The 23,814-nt window shown below is 41.3% G+C and overlaps 1 non-coding gene across 1 annotated transcript; it reads left to right on the top strand.

Moving 5' to 3' along the window:
- The first annotated feature begins 23,534 nt into the window (after positions 1–23,534).
- TRNAA-AGC (transfer RNA alanine (anticodon AGC)) lies at positions 23,535–23,607 on the top strand. The gene has a single exon. It is a non-coding gene; the product is annotated as a tRNA-Ala (tRNA).
- The last annotated feature ends 207 nt before the right edge of the window (positions 23,608–23,814 follow it).

Here is a 23,814-nt window from a genome sequence, read left to right as displayed (position 1 = left end):
CACGTTTATAAGGATTTGTTAAATGAATGAATGCATGAATGAGCTGATGTGGAGAAATGTAGATGCTGAGACAGTGTGCTAGGTTAAAGGAAGGCACACATTTGTTTATTTTTTAAAATTTAATAGGTCTTATTTGCAGAAGAGTTTTAAATTTACAGAAAAATAACTGGAAACTTACAAACGCTTTCCATTTACTCCGTGTCCACCCACAGTTTCTCCTATTATTTACATTTTGTATTAGTGGGGTACATTTATTACAACTGATGACCCAATATTGAGACATTATTATCAACTAAAGTCCATAGTTTAAATTAGGGTTCTCTCTGTGTTGTGCAGTTCTACAGGTTTTGACAAAGGCGTGTCATGTGTCTGCTATTACAGTATTATACAGAATAATTTTCTTGCCCTAAAAATCCCCTGGGCTCTACATTTTCATCACTCCCTCCTTCCCCCTGAACCTCTGTCATCCCCAGGTTTTTTGCTTTATGTCTCTGGAGTTTTGCCTTTTCTAGAATGTCTTATAGTTTGAAGCGTACAATAAGTAGTTTTGTTTTTTTGTAATATGCAAAATGTAATATGTTTGTTTTTGTAATATGCATTTCAGTCTCCTTCATAACTTTTCATGGCTTGATAGCTCACTTCCTTGTATCACTGAAAAATGTTCCATGGTATAGATTCGCCACAGTTTATCCACTCACCTATTGAAGGGAATCTTAGTTACTTCTAACTGTTGGAAATTATGAATAACTCTTTTGTAAACATTCATCGGCAGAGTTTGTGTGGACATAATTTTTCAACTCATGTAGATAAATACCTAGAAGTACAATTGCTGCATCCAAGCTTTTTAAATCACCAAAAGAAAAATCAGCTTTCCATTTCTGGTTTTGCTCCTTACACTTATGTGACCTGAAGAAAATGATTTGACTCCTCTGAGTTCACACTGCTGAAAACATTTTTGAGACTTGGAAGTTCCTGGCAGGCCTGGATGGCCTGGAGAGTGAAGTAGGGCTGTGGCGCTGAGGGCTTTGCCTCTAAAAATGGACTGACAGGGTGTAATGGCAGTGCATGCACTTTGCCTGAGAGACATAGGGGCATGTAGGCCAGCTGTTATAGATTGAAGTGTGTCCCCCAAAACTATGTGTTATAATCCTAACCTCTATAACTGTGGTTATAATCCCACTTTGGAATGGGTTATCTTTGATAGTGAGACAGAATTAGAGCCCTGGTGGCACAGTGGTTAAGAGCTACAGCAAGCTATGGCTGCTAATCAAAAGGTGGGCATTTCAAATCCACCAGTTGCTCCTTGGAAACCCTATGGAGCACTCCACTCTGTCCTGTTGGGTTGTGTAAGGTGTGTCTTAAATCAATCTCTTCTGAGAAATATGCAAAATATGGAAAAGCAAAAAACCCCAACCAAGAATTGTGAAAAGCAATTTTGTCCCAATCAGTTCTCCGGTTCTGGTGAGGGTCAAGACAGTGAAGAGAAGGGAGAGAGGCTTCTGGTTCTCCTATTGCAGAGCAGTGGGAGTCCTGGCATTTCCCCCCTAGCTCACAGCTTTCCTCTCCTTCAACTTGAGCTAAGCACCTGAGACCCACGTCCTCGGGACCTGAACCATCAAGAAGCTTCTTGATGATGCTCTGGACATGAAGGAGCTCTGGGAAAAGGCTGGTTCTTCAACAAAGATAGCACTCCTTAGGCCAGTGATGCAGAGTAGAGGATTGGGTTGAGAAAAGGCTTACAGTTGGCTCAGCTAGTACCATAGAGGTGGTCACTGGGCTCCTTTGAGGGCTCCTTTATAGACTGGTTGGCTCATTGCAGAGACCCTTGCTGCAGCTGATAGCCTTCATTCGGAACTTGCCCAGGCTTGCTCCAGAGTTGGCACTGTGGCTTCCCTGTCAATCACTCAGGTTTCAACACAAATGTCACTTCTTCAGAGAGCCTTTTTCTGACCATTCTGACTAAATCAATACCCCCGTGGCTCCATCTTCTACATAAAATGTGTCTGTATTGAAGAGCATCACTAAATTACTGCTATATTTATTTTCTATCCCCTCCCTAGAATGTATGCTTCCTGAGCCTTGTCTATTCTTGTTCTCTCAATATATCTCCAGTGTCTACAGCTTTCAGCATATCTGGGGAAAGTAAGATTCTGGAAGAAAGAAAAAAAAGGGGGGTAGGGAGAGACAGATATGAATTCAATAATGATTAGTTTAAATAAGGGAAAGCTAAATTGTATTATGCATTTTCTCAATTTAATGCCAGGACTAAAGGAGGAAATAGAGTAAGCTAAAGGAATCTGATATGTTTTGATTAATTACAATCACGTAGGATAACTAATTAATTCCAGCACAAATTCATTTTCCTCATGCCACATGGCAAATTAACAAGCGTGTTTTGCCCTCCAACAGTAAAATGATGAACAGAAATATGGATTACAACTGAAATAATTTCACAGTGTGGCATCTCTCACACTTAGCACTATTCCATTTAAACATATTAGAAAACATAATTTGAATAGGACATTAATAAACCAGTCAAGTTATATTCAGTATTCTGAATCTCAATATTATTTTCATTGCTTTGTTAAGTATCACAGGACTCTTTACAATTAATAATTAGCATTGTATCTTTATTCAATACTACAAAATCAGATTTTCAAAATTAATTTAATAATGAAAAAATGAAGGTGATAACTTCTATTCCTTTCTATGAAATTATATGCATACATGTTAATTTATAAAATATAAAAAAATGAAAATAGAAAATTGTATTAAGAAGAAACTAAAAACCTAAATTGTATATCAATAAAATATTAATTCTTAATGCATATATTAAAAAATCATTAAAGTAAGTTATCAGGCTACTTTGAAAATAATGAAAATGACGTGCTGAAAAATTTTATAGCGTTATTCATAATATTTCTTAGATTTTAGATTCTAGTCTTAAATACTTTTGAAATACAAATGATTAAATGAGCAATGTATTCAACAAATGGAATCAGAAAAAAGAAATCCTGAAGGAAGCAGGAAGAATAAACAGTAAAGGTAAGTGTGGTAATTCATTAATTAGAAAATAACAATACTGGCTTGGTCTCTTGGGGAAAAAAAATTCAATCATCAGTCAAATAAAAAAAAGACGGACTAAGCCCAAGTTTCTTTGCTCCTTTGCTCTTTCAAGGAAAAGGTATCATTAGTGGATGCTGAGGTACTGCATTAAAACGTGTGGTAGGACAATTTCTTGAAATGCTAAGTGATATTTAATCAGGCTGCTCCCCTGGGTGCAGAGAAGTAGGGACCAAGTCAAGGCTACTGCAAGGATAAAAGAGTTCTGGAAGGAAAGTGAAGTGGAGGCCCTTCTTCCTCTTTGTGCATCACAGCCTGGTCAGGGTTCCCTTCCCTTTGCTCTTCCCTAGTTTTTCCTCATGAATTAAGTCGGAGTGTGGGTCAAGACGTTGCCAAGTCCTGTCATATGTGGAACTATATGGGAGAGAAAAAAAAAAGATCAAGTTTACTACATTTCAAAGATGTCTAATGTTGTTCATAAAATTAAAAACAGAAAGATTAAAATAAAAAAAAAGACAATGTTTTCTTCATCTGCATTCAAGCATAAAGCTCTGAGGTAGTCAATTAGAAGTCACTGTTACAGACCGAGGCAGAACAGAGGAGCAAAGCTGGAAAATTTTAAGGGAGCCAGGTACAATTTCAGCTGACTCCGGCACTGTTGGATATTTTGGAAAACTCTATATTTTGGGAATTAAAGTTTTATGCTTTTGCAGAATTCTGCGGGTGTCTGCGAGCTCCACCGCCATGGCCTTGGTGGATCCAGAATGGGACTGAGGGTGGAGCGTCTCCTGAGCCTCTCAGGAAACATCCTCTGCAAAGCTGGGAGCTCTGGTCAAATGTGGGCCCAGATAGACACTGTTACCCTGGGAATATTGTGGCCCTGACGCTTTCGTTTTTCGATACTTTAGAAAAGAAGAGATCCATCCCAACTGAAAGTAAGTATAGCTATCTAAGAATGGTCTGAATATTTTATCTCCAAAGGGAATTGTGATTATCATCCACAGAAGTGCCAGGAAAGAAGTATAAGGAACATAGAAAACTTGCTGTCGTTGTTGTTAAGTGCCGGTGAGTCGGTTCCGACTCATAGCAACCTTGTGCACAACAGAAAGAAACACTGCCAGGTCCTGCACAATCCTTACGATCATTGTTATGCTTGAGCCCTTTGTTGCAGTCACTGTGTCAGTCTACCTCTTTGAGGGTTTTCCTCTTTTCCGCTGACCCTGTACTTTACCAAGCATGATGTCCTTCTCCAGGGGCTAATCCCTCCTGATAATATGTCCAATGTACGTGAGACACAAGTCTTGCCAACCTTGCTTCCAAGGAGCATTCTGGTTGTACTTCTTCCAAGACAAATTTGTGATTTTGGCAGTCCATATTCTTTGCCAATACCACCATTCAAAGGTGTTAATTCTTCTTCAGTCTTCCTTATTCATTGTCCAGCTTTCACATGCATACCATGCAATTGAAAGTACCATGGCTTGGGTCAGGTGCACCTTAGTCTTCAAGGTGACATCTTTGCTTTTCAACACTTCAAAGAGGTCCTTTGCAGCAGGTTTGCTGGATACAATGCATCTTTTGATATCTTGACTGCTGCTTCCATGGGTGTTGATTATGGATCCAAGGAAAATGAAATCCTTGACAACTTCAATCTTTTCTGCATTTATCATAATGTTGCTCACTGGTCCAGTTGTGAGGATTTTTGTTTTCTTTTTGTTGAGGTGTAATCCATACTGAAGGCTTTGGTCTTTGATCTTCATTAGTAAGGGCTTCAAGTCTTCTTCACTTTCACCAAGCTAAATTGTGTCATCTGCATAGCACAGGTTTTTAATCAGTCTTCCTTCAATCCTGATGCCCCGTTCTTCTTCCTGTAGTCCAGCCTCTCGGATTATTTGCTCAGCATACAGATTGAATAGGTACATTGAAAGCATACAACCCAGATGTACACCTTTCCTGACTTTAACCCACTCAGTATCTCCTTGTTCTGTCCAAACAACTGCCTCTTGATTTATGTACAAGTTCCTCATGAGCACAATTAAGTGTTCTGGAATTCCTGTTTTCGCTATATTATCCATAATGTGTTACGGTCCACACAGTCGAACGCCCCTGCATAGTCAATAAAGCACAGGTAAACTCTATCCTATAGGTTCGCCATGAGTCGGAGTCAACTTGACGGCACTGGGTTTTTAAACATCCTTCTGGTATTCTCTGCTTTCATCCAGGATCCATCTGACATCAGCAATGATATCCCTGGTTCCATGTCCTCTTCTGAATCCAGCCTGAATTTCTTGCCATTCCCTGTCGATACACGGCTGTAGCCACTTTTGAATGATTGTCAGCAAAATTTTGCTTGCATATGATATTAATGATAATGTTCAATAATTTCCGCATTTGGTTGGATCACCTTTCCTGAGAATAGGCATAAATATGGATCTCTTCCAGTCGGTTGGCCAGCACACTGTCTTCCATATTTCTTGGCACAGGCAAATGAGCACTTCCAGCACTGCATCCATTTGTTGAAACATCTCAATTGATATTCCGTCAATTCCTGGAGCCTTGTATTTCACCAAAGCTTTCAGTGTAACTTGGACTTCTTCCTTCAGTACCATTGGTTCCTAATAATATGCTATTTTTTTTTTTTTTCTTGAAACGGTTGAACGTCAACTAATTCCTTTGGATATAACGACTCTTCGTATTCCTTCCCTCTTCTTTTGATGGTTCCTGTGTCTTTTAGTATTTTCCCCATAGAATCCTTCACTATTGCTTATTGAGGCTTGAATTCTTTCTTCAGTTCTTTCAGCTTAAGAAAGGCCAAGCGTGTTTTTCCCTTTTCATTTTCTATCTCCAGCTCTTTGCACATGTCGTTACAATACTTGCTTTTTCTTTTCCAGTCACCCTTTGAAATCTTCCATTCAGTTCTTTTACTTCATCATTTCTTCCTTTTGCTTTAGCTGCTCAATGAACGAGAGCATGTTTCAGAGTTTCCTCTGACATCCATCTTGGTCTTTTCTCTGTTTCCTGTCTTTTCAATGACCTCTTGCTTTCTTCATGTATGATGTCCTTGATGTCATTCCACAACTTATCTGGTCTTAGGTCATTAGTGTTGAAAGTGTCAGATCTATTCTTGAGATGATCTATAAATTCACGCAGGATATGCTTAAGGTCATATTTTGGCTTTCGTGGATTTGCTCTGATTTTCTTCAGTTTCAGCTTGAACTTGCATATGAGCGATGGATGGTCTGTTCCACAGTTGGCCCCTGCCCTTGTTCTGACTGATGATCTTGAGCTTTTCCATCCTCTCTTTCCACAGACGTAGTCGATTTGATTCCTGTGTATTCCATCTGGTGAGGTCCATGTATATAGTTGCTGTTTAAGTTGGTGAAAAAGGTATTTCCAATGAAGAAGTTGTTAGTTTTGAAAAATTCTATCATTCTTTCTCCGGCATTGTTTCTATCACCAAGGCCATGTTTTCCAACTACCGATCCTTCTTCTTTGTTTCCAACTTCCCCGTTCTAATCACCAGTAATTATCAATGCATCCTGATTGCATATTCGATCAATTTCAGACTTCAGAAGCTGATAAATATATTCAGTTTCTTCATTTTTAACCTTAGTGGTTGGTGCCTAAATTTGAATAATAGTCGTATTAATTGGTCTTCCTTGTAGGCGTATGGATATTATCCTGTCACTGACAGTGTTGTTCTTTAAGGTAGATCTCGAGACGTTCTTTTTGAGAATGAATGCGACACTATTCATCTTCAAGTTGTCATTCCCATCATAGTACACTATATGATTGTCGAATTCAGAATGGCCTGCACCAGTTCGTTTCAGCTCAGTAATGCCTAGGATATCTATGTTTATGCATTCCATTTCCTTTTTGACGATTTCTAATTTTCCTAGATTCAAACTTCGTACATTCCAGGTTGCGAATATAACGGCTGTTCGCACCTGTTTCTTCTCATTTTGATTCATACCACATCAGCAAGTGAAGGTCCTGAAAGCTTTACTCCATCCATGTCATTAAGGTCAACTCTACTTTGAGGAGGCATCTCTTCCCCAGTTGTCTTTTGAGTGCCTTCCAACTGGGGGGCTCATCTACCTGCACTATATCAGACAATGTTCTGCTGCTATTCATAAGGTTTTCACTGGCTAATTCTTTTCAGAAGTAGGCTGCTGGGTCCTTCTTCCTAGTCTGTCTTAGTCTAGAAGCTCAGCTGAAACCTGTCCTCCGTGGGTGACCCTGCTGGTATCTGAATACCAGTGGCATAGCTTCCAGCATCAAAGCAACACACAAGCACCCACAATAGGACAAACTGACAAACGTGTGACAAAAAAAAAAAAAAAAAAAATACCTTGTAGAACAAGAAAATAGACTGCTGTCTCTGAGGCTCAGGACCTTCAGATTATGAGACGGATGTGCTGCCCACTGAGCTCAGTAGGAATTAGGGTCAAAAAGAATTACATATATCAGTACCATTGAGAGAAGAGTGTTGAAGGTGTAGTATGTTCCATCGTACCCTCAGCACAAAACCAGTTTCCATTCACATCTTCTCAGTTATTTCTCTGATTAGCCCATATTCTTTCTCAGGTGTCTTTTGATTTGATACAGTAATGCAGTACTTCTCCTTTACAAGTTAGAGCTAAGGGCACAGCCATAGCTTTTGAGGTACACATGTGCCCAAGGAAACAAAGGCTTTGGTGGGTGGAGACTATGGGGGATGGCAGGTTTTTTAAATGACAGAGGCAGCAGGGTAGATCCCATGTTCCTGTTGTGGTGTTGAGTTCACACACTTATGATGTCATTAAATGCCCCTGCCAATGGGGAGACAAGAAGAGATCATAAAGTTCTAATTTGAGCAGAAGGCTAGGAAGAGCCTCTGGGTGAAAAAGAGCTATAGAAAACAGAGTGTAATCAAAAGATGAAAGTTAAAAGAGAATACTTCTGGAAAGTAGAGAAGAAAGGGTTAAAAGAAAAAAACCTACAGAAAAGGTAAGCTGCTTACTTTGAGAGTAGAAGACTAAGGGGGGTGGAGAGTAGGGTGGGAAGGATGTGATTTAAAGATATAGATGATCAGGGGAATGCTGAGGCTTCAGAGCGTATGAAAATTTTTACTTCGCTTGACATCACCAAGGAATGTATTTAGCATGTGAAGCTTTTTGTTTAAAGCTTTTTTTCCTTTCAATTAAATAGAAACCAAAGATTATTAGTTCTAAGGACGGGAGAGAACTGGAAGGGGGGAGTTTTTGCTCAGGGGACACTGAGTTCATGTTAATGGTGGTGGGATATTTTAGAAAAGGATAGTGAAAATAGTTACAGAACTCTAAGAACATAACATCCCTGAATTACACATGTAGAAATGTTGAATCCTTTTATGTTCTGTTGTGTAAATTTTCACCATGATTAAAAAGAAACGAAACAATCAACAGAGGCCCAGGGGTCACTGCAGCCTCTTAAGCCAGTCCTGCCTGGAATTCTAGGACAGGTTGGATCAGGTGCACTGTATGCATTCCCCGAAAGAGGAAGTGACACCCTGCAGGATGGGCTGGTGGGTGCAGGTCCAGACACTGGGATCGCCCATGCGGCCCAGCTCCTACGTGGTGGGCACGTGGGAGCTAGAGTGGACCGGCCAGCGAGAGTAGATCCGAGCTCTGACAAACATAGCCCTGCCCCGGCGGCCACCTCCAGGGTGCACCTTCAGGAGTGGGGTGCAGACCCGATCCCCTCTTGGGCCAGGAGAACAAGGCCCTGGACATCCTAGCCTTCATCGGAGCGGTAAGAGCTGAACTCTTTTTTCTTCATGTCAAGTTACTGTTATGTGAACAATGATAGGAACATCGAATATATGGTTATATTGGGGATGAACAAATTGTGGTTATTAAGGAATCTTCAAAAATAAGCCTGGAAACCACTGCAAGTTAGATCTTTTATAGATAAATTTGAGTGCACACATGACTAATTTTCAGAGTTAGGAATTTAAGACTACTGCCCTGTTCTACAGAGCAGATTGAGGCAAATATTTCAGTTGAGCTTCAAGTCTCCACACCATCATGCACACGTTAGTACTCAGCACTTCTTTTTGAGAAGCCACAATGTCATTTTACCAAGTAGTCCTAAAGATCTGAGAAGTATGCTACCATATTACTAATAACTGGCTGCCATCAAGTCCATTCTGACTCATAGTGGCCCTAAAGGACAGAGTAGACCTGCCCCCTAGGGTTTCCAAGGAGAAGCTGGTAAATTGGAAGTGGCAACCTTTTGGTTAGCAGCCAAGGTTTTAAGGCACTGTGTCACCAGGGCTCCACTAAAATAGCAGAGGATGGTTTCGATCCATCGACTTCTGGGTTATGGGCCCAGCACACTTCCGCTGCGCCACTCTGCTCCTTGGTTGTATTACTGATAGCCAAACGTATACAGTCCTCATTCATGTCAGTATGTCAGCACATAGAATTAATGCCATTTTTTCTCATCATTAGTATTGAATGAAAGCTCTAGATCAAATGATTAGATGGTTAGATCTGGAAATCTAGTTATGGCCTCATATGGATTAATTAATAGAAGTCTCAAAATACTTTCAGAAAAAAAAATCAAAAGCAAACATTTTATTTCCAATGTGGAGATGCAGTAGGACGTAGCAGCCACTACTGCTTGTCTACACCACAGTCAGCCACTACCACCACCCACCAGGCCCCTTTGAAAACAGAAAAATGACTTTCTTCACATAGCCACATCTGTACTGCCCTGTGCTTGGAGGTGGTGGATACCATTCTCAGATCCAGAGCCTGAATTACGATCAAGCTTGTTAATCATAGAAATACTAGTGGCTTAGTGGTTAAGAGCTCAGCCGCTACCAAAAGGTTGCCAGTTCCAATCTACCAGGCACTCCTTGGAAATCCTGTGGGGCAGTTCCTCTCTGTTCTTTAGGGTTGCTATGAATTAGAATTGACTCCATGGCAACGGGTTTCAGGTTTTTGTTGTTGTTAATCATAGAGGTTCCCATCTTAGTGGCAGTTAAGTTTAGGTAAGGGTATGTGATATAACTATAGTAAATGAGACTGGGAAGCTTACAGAAGAGGTTGTCCTCAAATTACGAAACACAGAGGTTTGTTTTCCTTCTAGACTACGTCTGAAATTGTAAAAGTTTAAAGTACTGCACAGGGACCAGCTGGAATACGAGACTCAGATGTTTAAGATGGCAGAGTGCAAAGAGTCAAAGAACCTGAGTCCTGATGGCATCAGGGACCTGCTGAATTAACCAGCCATGTAGCCGCCCTACCCTCTGGATTTATTCTTATGTGTGATATAAATCCACTTTGTTTAACCCAGCTGAGTATTGTTTTAATTGTTGTAGAGCTCTCGCTAAAAGCTTCCTGTTACTGGGGAAAGGTCTTTGGGCTAGATTTTTCATAATTATATTTTATATGCCTTATGTTCTAAATCCTTCTGATTACTGGCAATGTGAAAAACTCAAATCCAACCCCATAAATAATATGAGAAATGTAAGTCTATTGTGCACTTGGCTCACTAAGCTTTTTCTTTCATACTTACAGACCAGGTATTCTCTTTACTTGGGAGGGCTGTCAGCCACTAACTCTAGCCCAACCCTTCTGTCCCACTGTCACTATATCTAGACCTACTGGACACCTACCCAGTCCCATCTCCATCCAGCCCTCGGGAGTTTAAACAGCCACACTTCAAAGCTATATTCATGAAATTAGGATACAGCTACTATATATAGAAGGAATCCTGATGGTGAAAAACTCAAATGTCAGCAGTTCAAACCCACCAACCATTCAATGAGAGAAGGAAGTGGGAGTCTGCTTTCATACAGGCTTGGAAACTCTTTAAGTGACCCTGTCCTGCAGGATCACTATAAATTGGAATCGACTTGAGGGCAATGGGTTTGGTTCTTTGGTTTCCTGTATATAGAAGTTCACTGATTTTCCCTTTATATATGTGAGTTTATGTGAGTTGGCATAGTGTGGGATCTCAGATCGGTGATAACCACCTAGATCACAAATTACACCCTTTCCTGATTCCTCATATATTTTTCTTATATAATCCACCACTCATGCATATAGAATTTTAATGTAAAATTAGTTATGGTAGACACTGAGGGTGCTGCCCTCAAGGAATTTACAATCTAGTGGGAAGACAACTGAGTAAGCAGTTGTTTACACCACAGGGTGAAAAATGCTACAATTGAGGTGTGTGCCTGGGCCCTGAGAGTACAGGAAGGAACACAACCCATACTGGAGAAAGAATTAATAGCTCATTCAGTTTGTGAGCCTTTCAGGTTTTCCATTTGTTCACATTAGTCCCTGATAGCTGGTTTTTGGTTTACTTTTGTTTTTGTTTGTTTTCCTTCCTAGGACAGCTGAACCTAAAATCTTCCTCCATTATCTGCTGTTTCCAGGGCCCTCACCATGAGGCTAAGGACCTGAGGTCAGAAGTAAATTGAATTAATGAGGCTCAAAGGTAGGCTATGGATTTTTACCTTCTCTTACAATTAAGCACTGCACTGTTAATCGAAAGGAAAGGTCATTTGTTAGGCTGAAACGTACCAGCAACTCCTGGAGAAAAGACCTGGCAATTTGCTCCCTTAGAGATTACAGTGGTGGAACCCCTATGGGGCAGTTCTACTCTGTCCTATAGGGTCTCTGTGAGTTGGAACCACTCTAAGGCACTCAACAACTCAGCTAGGAAGCCTGGGTGCAAACAGTGGGAGGGAGGCCAAGTGGACATCAGTCACAGCCTGAAATAGATGATAGAAAAGTGCAAAACTCAAGAAATTTAAGTAACAATGCTGCTAAAGACACCGCCTTTCAAAGCCCTGGAGAAATGGATAAGGCATCTTACTAAAGATCAGAAGATTCCGGGTCCTATCTCTGGCTAGTCTGAGAGTTTACCTTCTTGTTTTGCGGGGAAAGCAGGTTTTCCGCAGTGTTACATATGATACACATGCATTTTTAAAAAAAAATTTCAGAAACCGCTTTTTTAATGAGGAGGCCCTCCTAGTTGCTGGGACTTCCTGCGGTTATCACTCCTCAGCCAGAAGGGTCAGGGGCAGCAAGGGAGGCTGGTAAGGATTTACAAGGAATGAAATAAAAATCTCCTTCTAGCACCACAAACCTGGAGAGACAGGTTAGAGAAAAGTGAGGAAGGCTAAATAAGATTTACAGGAACAAAATTTGAATCTGGCACAAATCCACAAAAATAGTACCTTCTTTACCAGCCCATTTTGCATGAAAAAGTCTCCCATTTTGTGAACTCTTGGCTCTTTGTTTTAACTCTCTTTCCTGAGATTTAACACGGAATCTTCCACGAATTCTGTTTCATTTCCTTCTAAATTCAACCGTCCAACTTCACCCCAAAACGAGCTACAGCTACAAATTGAAAAAGACAGAAGCTCAAACCCTCCCTTTGCGGTGCAGTCAGTTCTGACTCAGCGAACCTATAGGATAGAGCAGAACTGCCCCATAGGGTTTCCAAGGCTGTAAACTTTAGGAAGCAGGTTGCCACATCTTTCTCCCCTGCGGCGCACAGGGGGTGGGGGGTGGGGTTTGAACCGACGCTAAAAAAAAAAGACGCTAGACGGTGTAAAAATAACCTTGAAGTAGGAGAAGCAGGGGGTGAGCGGCGACTTCATCGCCCAGGGACCTGTATGATCTTGATCGCGTTAACTGCCACAGTGCCCACAGTTCCCACTCTGCCTGCCAGAGTTCTGTATGTGAATTTCATTTTGTTTCACATCCTTACCTTCCCTGACTCTTTAGTTTTCTAAAATCCTTTTTCATGTGCTGCCCTGTGCATTCTCTCCTGCATCTGGCCCTTTTACCGGCCAGGCATTGGTCTTCCTTATTGGCTGGACTAAATCTCCACATAAATCTGTCTCTCTTAGCAGAGATCCCTTCTCATCACCATTGAAATTGGCTTCTCTCAGTCTGGAGAATAGGGGTGATGTTCAAGCTCCTACCTTCTGAGATGTACCATCTATCCTCCAGGCAAAATGCCCAGCACAGCCTGGTGAATTTCTCCCTCTCCGAGGATCCTGGCTGCTCAGATTCCTTCCTCACTGCTTCTTCCTGGTTTCCTCCACTTATTACAGCCCCTGACTTGGAATGCTTGTCGAGTCATTTTCAGCCCATTCTCTATGTGTCCATAAAGAAAAAGCAAAAAGACCTATTGCGAATTGTTACCAAGATTTGAACCTGCTGTCACAGGTGAGAAGCTCTGTGGTTGTCATCTGGAGCAGAGATCTCTACTACAAGTAAGGGAAAGGAAGGTGGAAAGTGGAGAGAAGCCCTGTGTGTGACTTAAGTAGTGCTTCTGTAACAGAAGTACCACAAGTGGATGGCTGTAACAAACAGAAATTTATTTTCCCACAGTTTATGAGGCTAGAAGTCTGAATTCAGAGCACCACCAGCTCTAGGGTCTCTCTCCATCTATTGGCTCTGAAGGAGGTCCTGTCCCTTCTGACTTTTGCTACTGGACAATCTTCAAGTGACTTGACACCTCTCTTCCCCCATCTCTTGCTTGTTTAATCTCTTTTATATCTCAGAAGAGATTTCTTTTATATCTCAAAAGGGACTGATTTAAGACACACCTTACACAACCCAACAGGACAGAGTGGAGTGCTCCATAGGGTTCCCAAGGAGCAACTGGTGGATTTGAACTGCCCACCTTTTGATTAGCAGCCATAGCTTGCTGTAGCTCTTAACCACTGTGCCACCAGGGCTCTAATTCTGTCTCATTAACTATCAAAGATAACCCATTCCAAAGTGGGGTTATAACCACAGTTATAGAGGTTAGGATTATAACACATAGTTTTGGGGGACACACTTCAATCTATAACAGCTGGCCTACATGCCCCTACGTCTCTCAGGCAAAGTGCATGCACTACCATTACACCCTGTCAGTCCGTTTTTAGAGGCAAAGCCCTAAGTGTCACAGCCCTACTTCAGTCTCCAGGCCATCCAGGCCTGCCAGGAACTTCCACGTGTCAAAGACGTTTTCAGCACTGTGAACTCAGAGGAGTCAAATCATTTTCTTCAGGTCACATAAGTGTAAGGAGCAAAACCAGAAATGGAAAGCTGATTTTTCTTTTGGTGATTTAAAAAGCTTGGATGCAGCAATTGTACTTCTAGGTATTTATCTACATGAGTTGAAAAATTATGTCCACACAAACTCTGCCGATGAATGTTTACAGAAGAGTTATTCATAATTTCCAACAATTGGAAGTAACTAAGATTCCCTTCAATAGTGAGTGGATAAACTGTGGCGAATCTATACAATGGAATATTTTTCAGTGATACAAGGAAGTGAGCTATCAAGCCATGAAAAGTTATGAAGGAGACTGAAATGCATATTACAAAGTGTATTAAGCCAGCCTTAAAAACAAAAACAACTACTTATTGTATGCTTCAAACAATAAGACATTCTAGAAAAGGCAAAACTCCAGAGACATAAAACAAAAACAAAAAACCTGGGGATGACAGAGATTCAGGGGGAAGGAGGGAGTGATGAAAAGATAGAGCCCAGGGGATTTTTGGGGCAATAAAACTATTCTGTATAATACTGTAATAGTGGACACATGACATGCGTTTGTCAAAACCCATAGAACTGCACAACACAGAGAGAACCCTAATTTAAACTATGGACTTTAGTTAAGTACCCCACTAATACAAAATGTAAATAATAGGAGAAACTGTGGGTGGACACAGAGTATATGGAAAGCCTTTGTAAGTTTCCAGTTATTTTTCTGTAAATTTAAAACTCTTCTGAAAATAAGACCTATTAAATTTAAAAAAATAAACAAATGTGTGCCTTCCTTTAACCTAGCACACTGTCTCTGCATCTACATTTCTCCACATCAGCTCATTCATGCATTCATTCATTTAACAAATACTTGTAAACGTGTAGATTTAGTCTTCCATTCATCACACATGAGTTCAGAGTCTATTCTGTGTCCACCAATCCCATGCTCTTAACTCCTCCTCCCTCAAATCTCTTCACCCAAGGTCTTGACAAATACTGTAGAAACTTTCTGCAGAACCTCTCTAGATTCTTGCTCTTTCTTCTCTTTCACGTATGTTCTCATTCCATCTACAGTGTGTGGAGGATGCATTTTGGAACAGGCAGTGCAGTGGGTGCCGGAGATGCAGAAAGACACTGCTAACCTCAGGAGCTGATGGGACAACAGAGGACAAGCCTCGATTCCTTAAATACTTTTAGAAATTCTTTTCTTTTCTCCCAATTTCACTTTCACTATTTTTAACCTCATTAACAGTTAGAGTTAAAACCCTTTTCCTAAAACGTTACTTTGAATTCTTCAAAGATTCTTAAACCCCCACAATATTCTCCCAACATAATTCCAAGTGTCCAGGCTTTTCAATGACTGCTTCTCTCCGTGAGTATTTTACACACGCACACACAAACACATGTTCTTTTTTTTTTTTTTTTGACTTGAAGGATTTAAGTTTATTTTTCTGGACTCTTTAATACTGCCATTTGTTGCCTAACTTATACAGATATTTGCACTGGTAGAAATAATTAGACTTCACTTTTGTAGAATTTAGAGTTTCACATCAATACATTTGAAACAGTTAACTAAGCTGACAGCTTTGAGAACTCAAAGTAGTTGGTCTCATTTTTATTTCCCTTTGACATAAGACTTGGCACAAGCCTATTACAAGCAATGCTCATTTACTGCTGCACTTTTTAGTAATAAATCTGGTTTACATCTATGGAAAATATAGTGTAGAATTGAAGACATGTCCAATCATCTGGGCAATTTGTTTTATGAACTTATACCAAATTAAATAGAAAGCATTGCCAATATTTGTTCTTCCTCTGTGGGCTGCACATCAGTAGGAAAAAAAAAAAAAAAATCTTCTTAAACAGGGACATTGAAAGTACTGGCTTTTCAGCCTGTTTCCTGAATGTGCTCTGATTAAAAGAGGATCTGAAAGTCTGATAGTCTCTATTTCCTTTCTCAGTGTCACAAATGCATTCAGTATGTTGACTCCAGTGAAAGGAGAGCTGGATTGCATTACCTTAAGCATTTCTTCATATTGGTTAGAGGAAATGATTTGGGTAAGGACTTAAGTCATAGATATGCCAGACTGGTTTTCTCAGGAAACGGTTACTGAAAAAGATTTTGTGAGATGAAATAAAATTCAGCCCAGAAGGCGGAGCCAAAATGGCGGAATAGACAGACCCTTGGGTCCAGACCTCTTACAACAAAAACTCCCCAAAACACGTGAAAGGAGTATATTTGTGACAAGCTGGGAGCCCTGAGCATCACAGGTAAGCTTAGACAACGAAATGAGGGGCAGGGGGAAGAAGAGGCTGTTCAGAAGCGGAGAGGACTTACAGGACATGAATTGCTGGGAGCCCTCAGGCACCATTCCCGGATCGGCGGCGGCGGCGGGGTGGTCCTAGCGTTGGGCTGCAGTTTCCTCAAGAAGAAGCAGCCAGCCACACAGCCCACTCACACCTCCGGAACCTGAGGAGAAGGGCACACTCCTCAAAAGCTAAGTACTTGCGTATATTTTCCCGCGCTCCCCACCCCCAAGCCAGCTTTAGCGGCTGAATCCCTGGGCCTGAGATAGGCCCTGGTGAGCACCTAGAGCCATCCTCCCAGTCTTGGGGAAGGAAAAAATTTGCAATTGGTGGGAAAAGATATTTGCTAGCTCTATTAACTGGGGGGAATCAGGACAGAAATGGTTCCTCTTCAGGCATAAACCGTCCGTGGACCTTGAGCACCTTTCCCTTCTGCATGCTCCTGTGTGGGCCTATTTCAGGAGAATAGGCCCTTGATGGCAAACTCCAACCATTTCAGCTGTGCGGTGGAGAGGCGGGTGTTTGATGTTTGACATTGCTTTGCCTATTAAACAAGGTCTTCACCCACCCACACAGGGACCTAAGGACTGGTAGCTCCACTCAGGTCACCCAGCCACCCATGACAGGTGTCCAAAGATAACTGGTACCTCCCAGTCCTTATAAGCAAAAACTTTGGGTGCCCATGGTCTCTCTGAAGAACCCACCCACCAGCATGCTCTAGGGAACAGGGACACATCTTCCTCAGAGACACTTGGGGGTTGGTTCTCAGTCCCCTGCCCTGTTTAGAGTGTGACCCCCTGCTGCAATCAGATATCAGTATATACACCAATCACCCCTGGGCCTCTAAGACTGTAGGACAGAGTCTGTACCACACGCTTGATGATCAGCTTCCTGGAAACCTCAGCTGAATTCATACAAGAAAACTGAATGGACTCCTAGATTGATATACCTGATAACAGCTCTAGCCAGCTGGGGACAGGACACCAGAGCTCCAAAGGTGAAAATAATCAAGCTAGCTCACTCAAGCAACCCGTAGGGGTATACCAAAACAAAACAAAGCAAGCAGCTACGACACAGTAAGCAAGCATAAACTAATAAAATAACTTATAGATGGCTCGGAGACACCAGTCAGCGCCAAGTCACATAAAGAAACAGATCATAATCACCTCAACAGGCTCTCAAAACGAAGAATCCAGGAATCTTCTAGATACAAGTGCATTCCTGGAATTACCAGAGGAGAATACAAATGCTTACTATACAGAACCCTCCAAGACATCAGGAAGGAAATTAGGCAATATGCAGAACAAGCCAAGAAAGACACAGATAAAGCAATTGAAGAAATTAGGAAGATTATTCGGGAAGACAATGAAAAGTTTAATAAGCTAGGAAAACCCATAGACAGACAGCAATCAGAAATTCAGAAGATTAACAATAAAATTACAGAATTAGACAACTCAGTAGAAAGTCAAAGGAGGAGAATTGAGCAACTAGAAGCTAGAATTTCTGAACTTGAAGATAAATCACATGGCACTAATATACTTGAAGAAAAATCAGATAAAAGAATTTTAAAAAGTGAAGAAACCTTAAAAATCATGTGGGACTCTATCAAGAGAAATAACCTATGAGTGATTGGAGTACCAGAGCAGGGAGGAATAACAGAAAATACAGAGAAAATTGTTGAAGATTTTTTGGCAGAAAACTTCCCTGATATTGTGAAAGATGGGAAGATATCTATCCAAGATGCTCATCGAACTCCACTTAAGGTAGATCTTAAAAGACAGTCACCAAGACATATTATAATCAAGCTTGCCAAAACCAAAGATAAAGAGGCAATTATAAGAGCTGTGAGGGGTAAATGAAAAGTCACCTAAAAAAGGAGAGCCAATAAGAACACGCTCGGACTACTCAACAGAAACCATGCAGGCAAGAAGGCAATAGGATGACATATTTAAAAAATTGAAGGAAAAACATTGCTTGCCAGAAATCATATGTGCAGCAAAACTGTCTCTAAAATATGAAGGTGAAATTAAGACATTTCCAGATAAACACAAGTTGAGGGAATTCGTAAAAACCAAAACAAAACTACAAGAAATACTAAAGGGAGTTCTTTGGTTAGAAAATCAATAATATCAGGCATGAACCGAAGACAAGAACACTGGGCAGAGCAACCGGAAGTCAACCCAGACAGGGAAATCAAAAAAAAAAAAGCAAGATTATTAAAAAAAAAAAAAAGCCCAAAACAGGGTAATGGCGATGTTATTATATAAAAGAAGACAAAATTAAAAAAATAAAGAGGGACTAAGGAATGTAATCATACACCTCCCATAGACAGAGGAAGATAACGGTGATACAAAGAAATAAAAGTTAGGTTTAAATTGAGAAAAATAGGGGTACATAATAAGGTAACCACGAAGGAGACAAACTCTCCTCCTCATCAAAATAGAATACAGGAAAAAATAGAAGCTCAGCAGAAACAAAATCAACAACAAATATGAGGAAAGGACAATATATAAAGAAAATCTACTCAGCACATAAAATTAAGTGGGAAAAAGAAACTGTCAACAACACACAAAAAAAGACATCAAAATGATAGCATTAAATTCATACCTATGCATTATTACCCTGAATGTAAACGGACTAAATGCACCAATAAAGAGACAGAGAGTGGCAGAATGGATTAAAAAACAAGATTAGAGAGTAGATAGGAACTACTTTAGGCTAAGGAAATGACAGCACACAATACAGGGGAGGGCAGCACAACTGGACTAAGCCAAAAGCAAAGAAGATTCCTGAATAAACTGAATGCTTCCAAGGCCAGTGTAGCAGTGCAGGGGTCTGGGGACCATGGTTTCAGGGGACATCTAAGTCAATTGGCATAATAAACTCTATTAAGAAAACATTCTCCATCCCACTTTGAAAGGTGGCGTCTGGGGTCTCAAACGCTAGCAAGCGGCCATCTAAGATGCATCAATTGGTCTCAACCCAACTGGATCAAAGGAGAATGAAGAGCACCAAGGACACAAGGAGATTAGGAGCCCAAGAGACAGAAAGGGCCGCATGAACCAGAGACTACATCATCCTGAGACCAGAAGAACTAGATGGTGCGTGGCTACAACTGATGACTACCCTGGCAGGGAACACAACAGACAACCCCTGAGGGAGCAGGAGAGCAGTGGGATGCAGACCCCAAATTGTCATAAGACCAGACTTAATGGTCTGACTGAGACTAGAAGGATCCCGGTGGTCATGGCCCTCAGACCTTCTGTTTCCCCAGGATAGGAACCATTCCTGAAGCCACCTCTTCAGACATGGATTGGACTGGACAATGGTTTGGAGAGGGATGCTGGTGAGGAGTGAGCTTCTTGGTTCAGGTGGACACTTGAAACTATGATGACATCTCCTGCCTGGAGGGTAGATGAGAGGGTAGAGGGGGTTAGAAGCTGGCAAAATGGACATGAAAAGAGAGAGTGGAGGGAGAGAGCAGACTGTCTCCTTAGGGGGAGAGTAATTGGGAGTGTGTAGGAAGCTGTATATGGGTTTTTGTGTGAGAGGCTGACTTGATTTGTAAACTTTCATTTAAAGCACAGTAAAATTTATTAAAAAAAAATTTCAGCCTAGGATGGGCAATCAAGACTTGATAGTATTTGTGTATGCCTTTGGACCTTTACAAATCAAGTGATTCAATATCTGGACCCAGCATGCTATGTCAAGGTGAATTGTCAAGTATTTGGCTGCAGGCAATAAAAAGTGGGTAGTTGAAATCTACTTCACGGCAACGGGTTTAAGGTGTTACTGCAGGGATGTAAGACTAAGATGTCACTGGGGGTGGATAGTGGGAAGCTTTTTGTTCTACGTTTGTGTCTCTGTTGTATTTTGGAGATGGAGATTATTGAAGTAAGAAAAAAAAATCAAAGAGGAGAGGACTTAAACCATGAAAACTTGTGAAACTGTCTGGGCTAAAACTAAGCCATTTTTAAAGAATAAAATATACGTTGATTTGGAGGTGGCCTTGCATTTTATCCCTTTTGGGGGGGGGTATTCATTCTTCAATTTTATAACAGTTTATTCTTGTTTTATAGATGAAATAGTTTCTGTCATCTTTCTAGGAGTACCATATTTAAAGTCTTGTTCTCATTGTTTTATCAGCTCTGTTTACTCAGATGTAAATAATCTTGTTTGCTGAGTTTGCATCTCTTTCAATGTGTTGCTTTATTTAATTGTTTGGTGATGTGATTCTTTTTCTTTTATTTTTTTAAATAATTTTTATTGTGCTTTAAGTGAAAGTTTACAAATGAAGTCAGTCTCTCACATAAAAAAATATATACACCTTGCTAATATAAAACACACTCCCAATTACTCTCCCCCTACTGAGACAGCCCGCTCTCTCCCTCCACTGTCTCTTTTCGTGTCCACTTCGCCAGCGTCTAACCCCGTCTACCCTCTCATCTCCACTCCAGACAGGAGATGCAAATATACTGTCAAGTGTCCACCTGATCCAAGAAGCTCACCCCTCACTAGCATCCCTCTCCAACCCATTGTCCAGTCCAATCCATGTCTGAAGAGTTGGCTTTGGGAATAGTTCCTGTCTTGGGTCAACAGAAAGTCTGGGGGCCATGACCACCGGGATCCTTCTAGTCTCAGTCAGACCATTAAGTCTGGTCTTTTTATGAGAATTTGGGGTCTGCATCCCGCTGTTCTCCTGCTCCCTCAGGGGTTCTCTGTTGTGTTCCCTGTCAGGGTAGTCATCGATTGTAGCCAGGAACCATCTAGTTCTGGTTTCAGGATGATGTAGTCTCTGGTTCATGTGGCCCTTTCTGTCTCTTGGGCTCATAATTACTTTGTGTCCTTGATGCTCTTCGTTCTCCTTTGATCCAGGTGGGTTGAGACCAATTGATGCATCTTAGATGGCTGCTTGCTAGTGTTTAAGACCCCAGACACCACTCTTCAAAGTGGGATGGAGAATGTTTTCTTAATAGAGTTTATTATGCCAACTGACTTAGATGTCCCCTAAAACCATGGTCTCCAGACCCCTGCCGCTGCTATACTGGCCTTGGAAGCATTCAGTTTATTCAGGAAACTTCTTTGCTTTTGGCTTAGTCCAGTTGTGCTGCCCTCCCCTGTATTGTGTGCTGTCTTTCCCTTCACCCAAAGTAGTTCTTATCTGCCAACTAATTGGTGAATACCCCTCTCCCACCCTTCCACCCTCCCCCCTCTTGTAACCACAAAAGAATGTTTTCTTCTCAGTTTAAACTATTTCTCAAGTTCTTATACTGGTGGTCTTATACAATATTTGTCCTTTTGCAACTGACTAATTTCACTCAGCATAATGCCTTCCATGTTCCTCCATGTTATGTAACGCTTCAAAGATTCCTCACTGTTCTTTATGGATGTGTAGTATTCCATTGTGTGAATAGACCATAATTTATTTATCCATTCATCCATTGATGGGCACCTTGGTTGCTTCCATCTTTTTGCTATTCAAACACTGCTGCAGTAAACATGGGTGTGCATATATCTGTTTGTGTAAAGGCTCTTATTTCTCTAGGATATATTCTGAGGAGTGGGATTGCTGGATCTTATGGTAGTTCTATTTCTAAGTTTTTAAGGAAGTGCCAAATCGATTTGCAAAGTGGTTGTACCATTCGACTTTCCCACCAGCAGTGTATAAGTGTTCCAATCTCTCCACAGCCTCTCCGACACTTATTATTTTGTGTTTTTTGGATTAATGCCAGTCTTGTTGGAGTAAGATGAAATCTCATTGTAATTTTGATCCGCAATTCTCTAATGGCTAATGATCGTGAACATTTCCTCATGAATCTGCTAGCTACCTGAATGTCTTCTTTAGTGAAGTGTCTCTTCATATCTTTTGCCTATTTTTTAATAGGGTTATTTGTCTTTTTGTAGTTGAGTTTTTGCAGTATCATGTAGATTTTAGAGATCAGGCGCTGATCAGACATGTCCAACAGGTATTCTTCTCACAAAAGAATGTTCTCTCAGCCCTGTGTTCCCTCCTCATTCCCATTTCTCAAGGTCCACTCTTGAATCCTTCAGTCTAGTATGATCTTGCCTCATGACCCCCATAGCTCCTTTCTGTAAGAATGTGGAGAATTTTGCTGTTCTCGAATATGATGGGGATATACGATTTCTACATCACACACTTCAATGGGAATTGAACCCAAATCTCTCAGAAAATAGAAAGAAAAGAAACTCACAAATCAAGGAGTTTCCGGATTATAGGTTACCAAGCTCGCCTAACAAATGTAAGATCTTAGGTCGAAATCCAGCAGACATACCTGGAGCTGTATACCTTCCGGAAACCCTAATAGCATAGTGGTTAAGCGGTACGGCTGCTAAGCAAAAGCTCAGCAGTTCGAATCGGCCAGGCGCTCTTTGCAAAGTCCCTGGGGCAGTTCTAGTCTGCCCTATACTGTCGCTATGAGTCGGAATCGACTGGACCGCAGTAGGTTTTGTTTTTTGGTTTGCCTTCCAGAATCAGGGAGAGGCTGTCCCGTTGCCTACTCATGGGTGGTCACAGCTGCGGGGAGCAAATGACAATCACGCCTTTCAAAGAGTCAGATGGTCATCCTAAGAGAGCTGTGCCACATAGCTAGATCGTTCTGGCTTGATCCACTCTAGTTGGGAAGTCCTCTCTTCTGGAAAATTAGAAGCATAAAACGTTGGCGGCGCCTGAGCTTTGCCACTGCGTCCTTTTCTTCTCTCCAGCAGGAAACAGCTCACTGAGCAGTCAAGACGCTCTTGCCCCAGGCCATTTCGGGCTGAGTCTGGGTTTCATTTTAATCTACTGAAAACCAAACCTATTTGCGTACAGTGGATTCCTACCCTTGGAGACTCTGTAGGACAGAGTAGAACCGCCCCTCAGCATTTCTAAGGCCGTAAATCTTTGCAGAAGCAGGCTTCCACATCATTGCCTTGCGGAGCCGAGCCGCTGGTGTGTTGAAAACTTTCGGTTATCAGCCGACCGCTTAAGCACTGTACCACAAAGGATCCGTATGGTTCCGCTATAATGACCTGAAAAAGCCTGGTACTCTGAACTGCTGGAAATCGTGCATGCTGGAGTGTGGACCGGCACTTCATTTCCTGAATAAAAGTAAGATAAAGCGAGGCGACAACGTGGGGAATTAGCTCAAGTGGTAGAGCGCTCGCTTAGCATGCGAGAGGTAGTGGGATCGACACCCGCATTCTCCAAATTTTGCATTTCAGACTTTGGCCCTTGAAAAACGAGAAAACACTGAACTCTTTCAAATTAGATGTCTAAGTGCATGCATCTTCAGTTTTATTACTTATGGGCACTTACAATATACAGATCTAGAGTTTTATAATTTGTTTTTTCAGGGAAGCTGTGATTTCAAGAGGGCGTTGCATGTCGGGTTCCTATTTTTCTCCCTTTTCTTC

Source organism: Loxodonta africana, chromosome 1 (genome assembly GCF_030014295.1).
Source record: "Loxodonta africana isolate mLoxAfr1 chromosome 1, mLoxAfr1.hap2, whole genome shotgun sequence".
In the NCBI taxonomy this organism is placed as follows: domain Eukaryota; kingdom Metazoa; phylum Chordata; class Mammalia; order Proboscidea; family Elephantidae; genus Loxodonta; species Loxodonta africana.
Note: the sequence above shows the minus strand (reverse complement) of the source record. Positions and strands in the feature narration are given on the sequence as shown.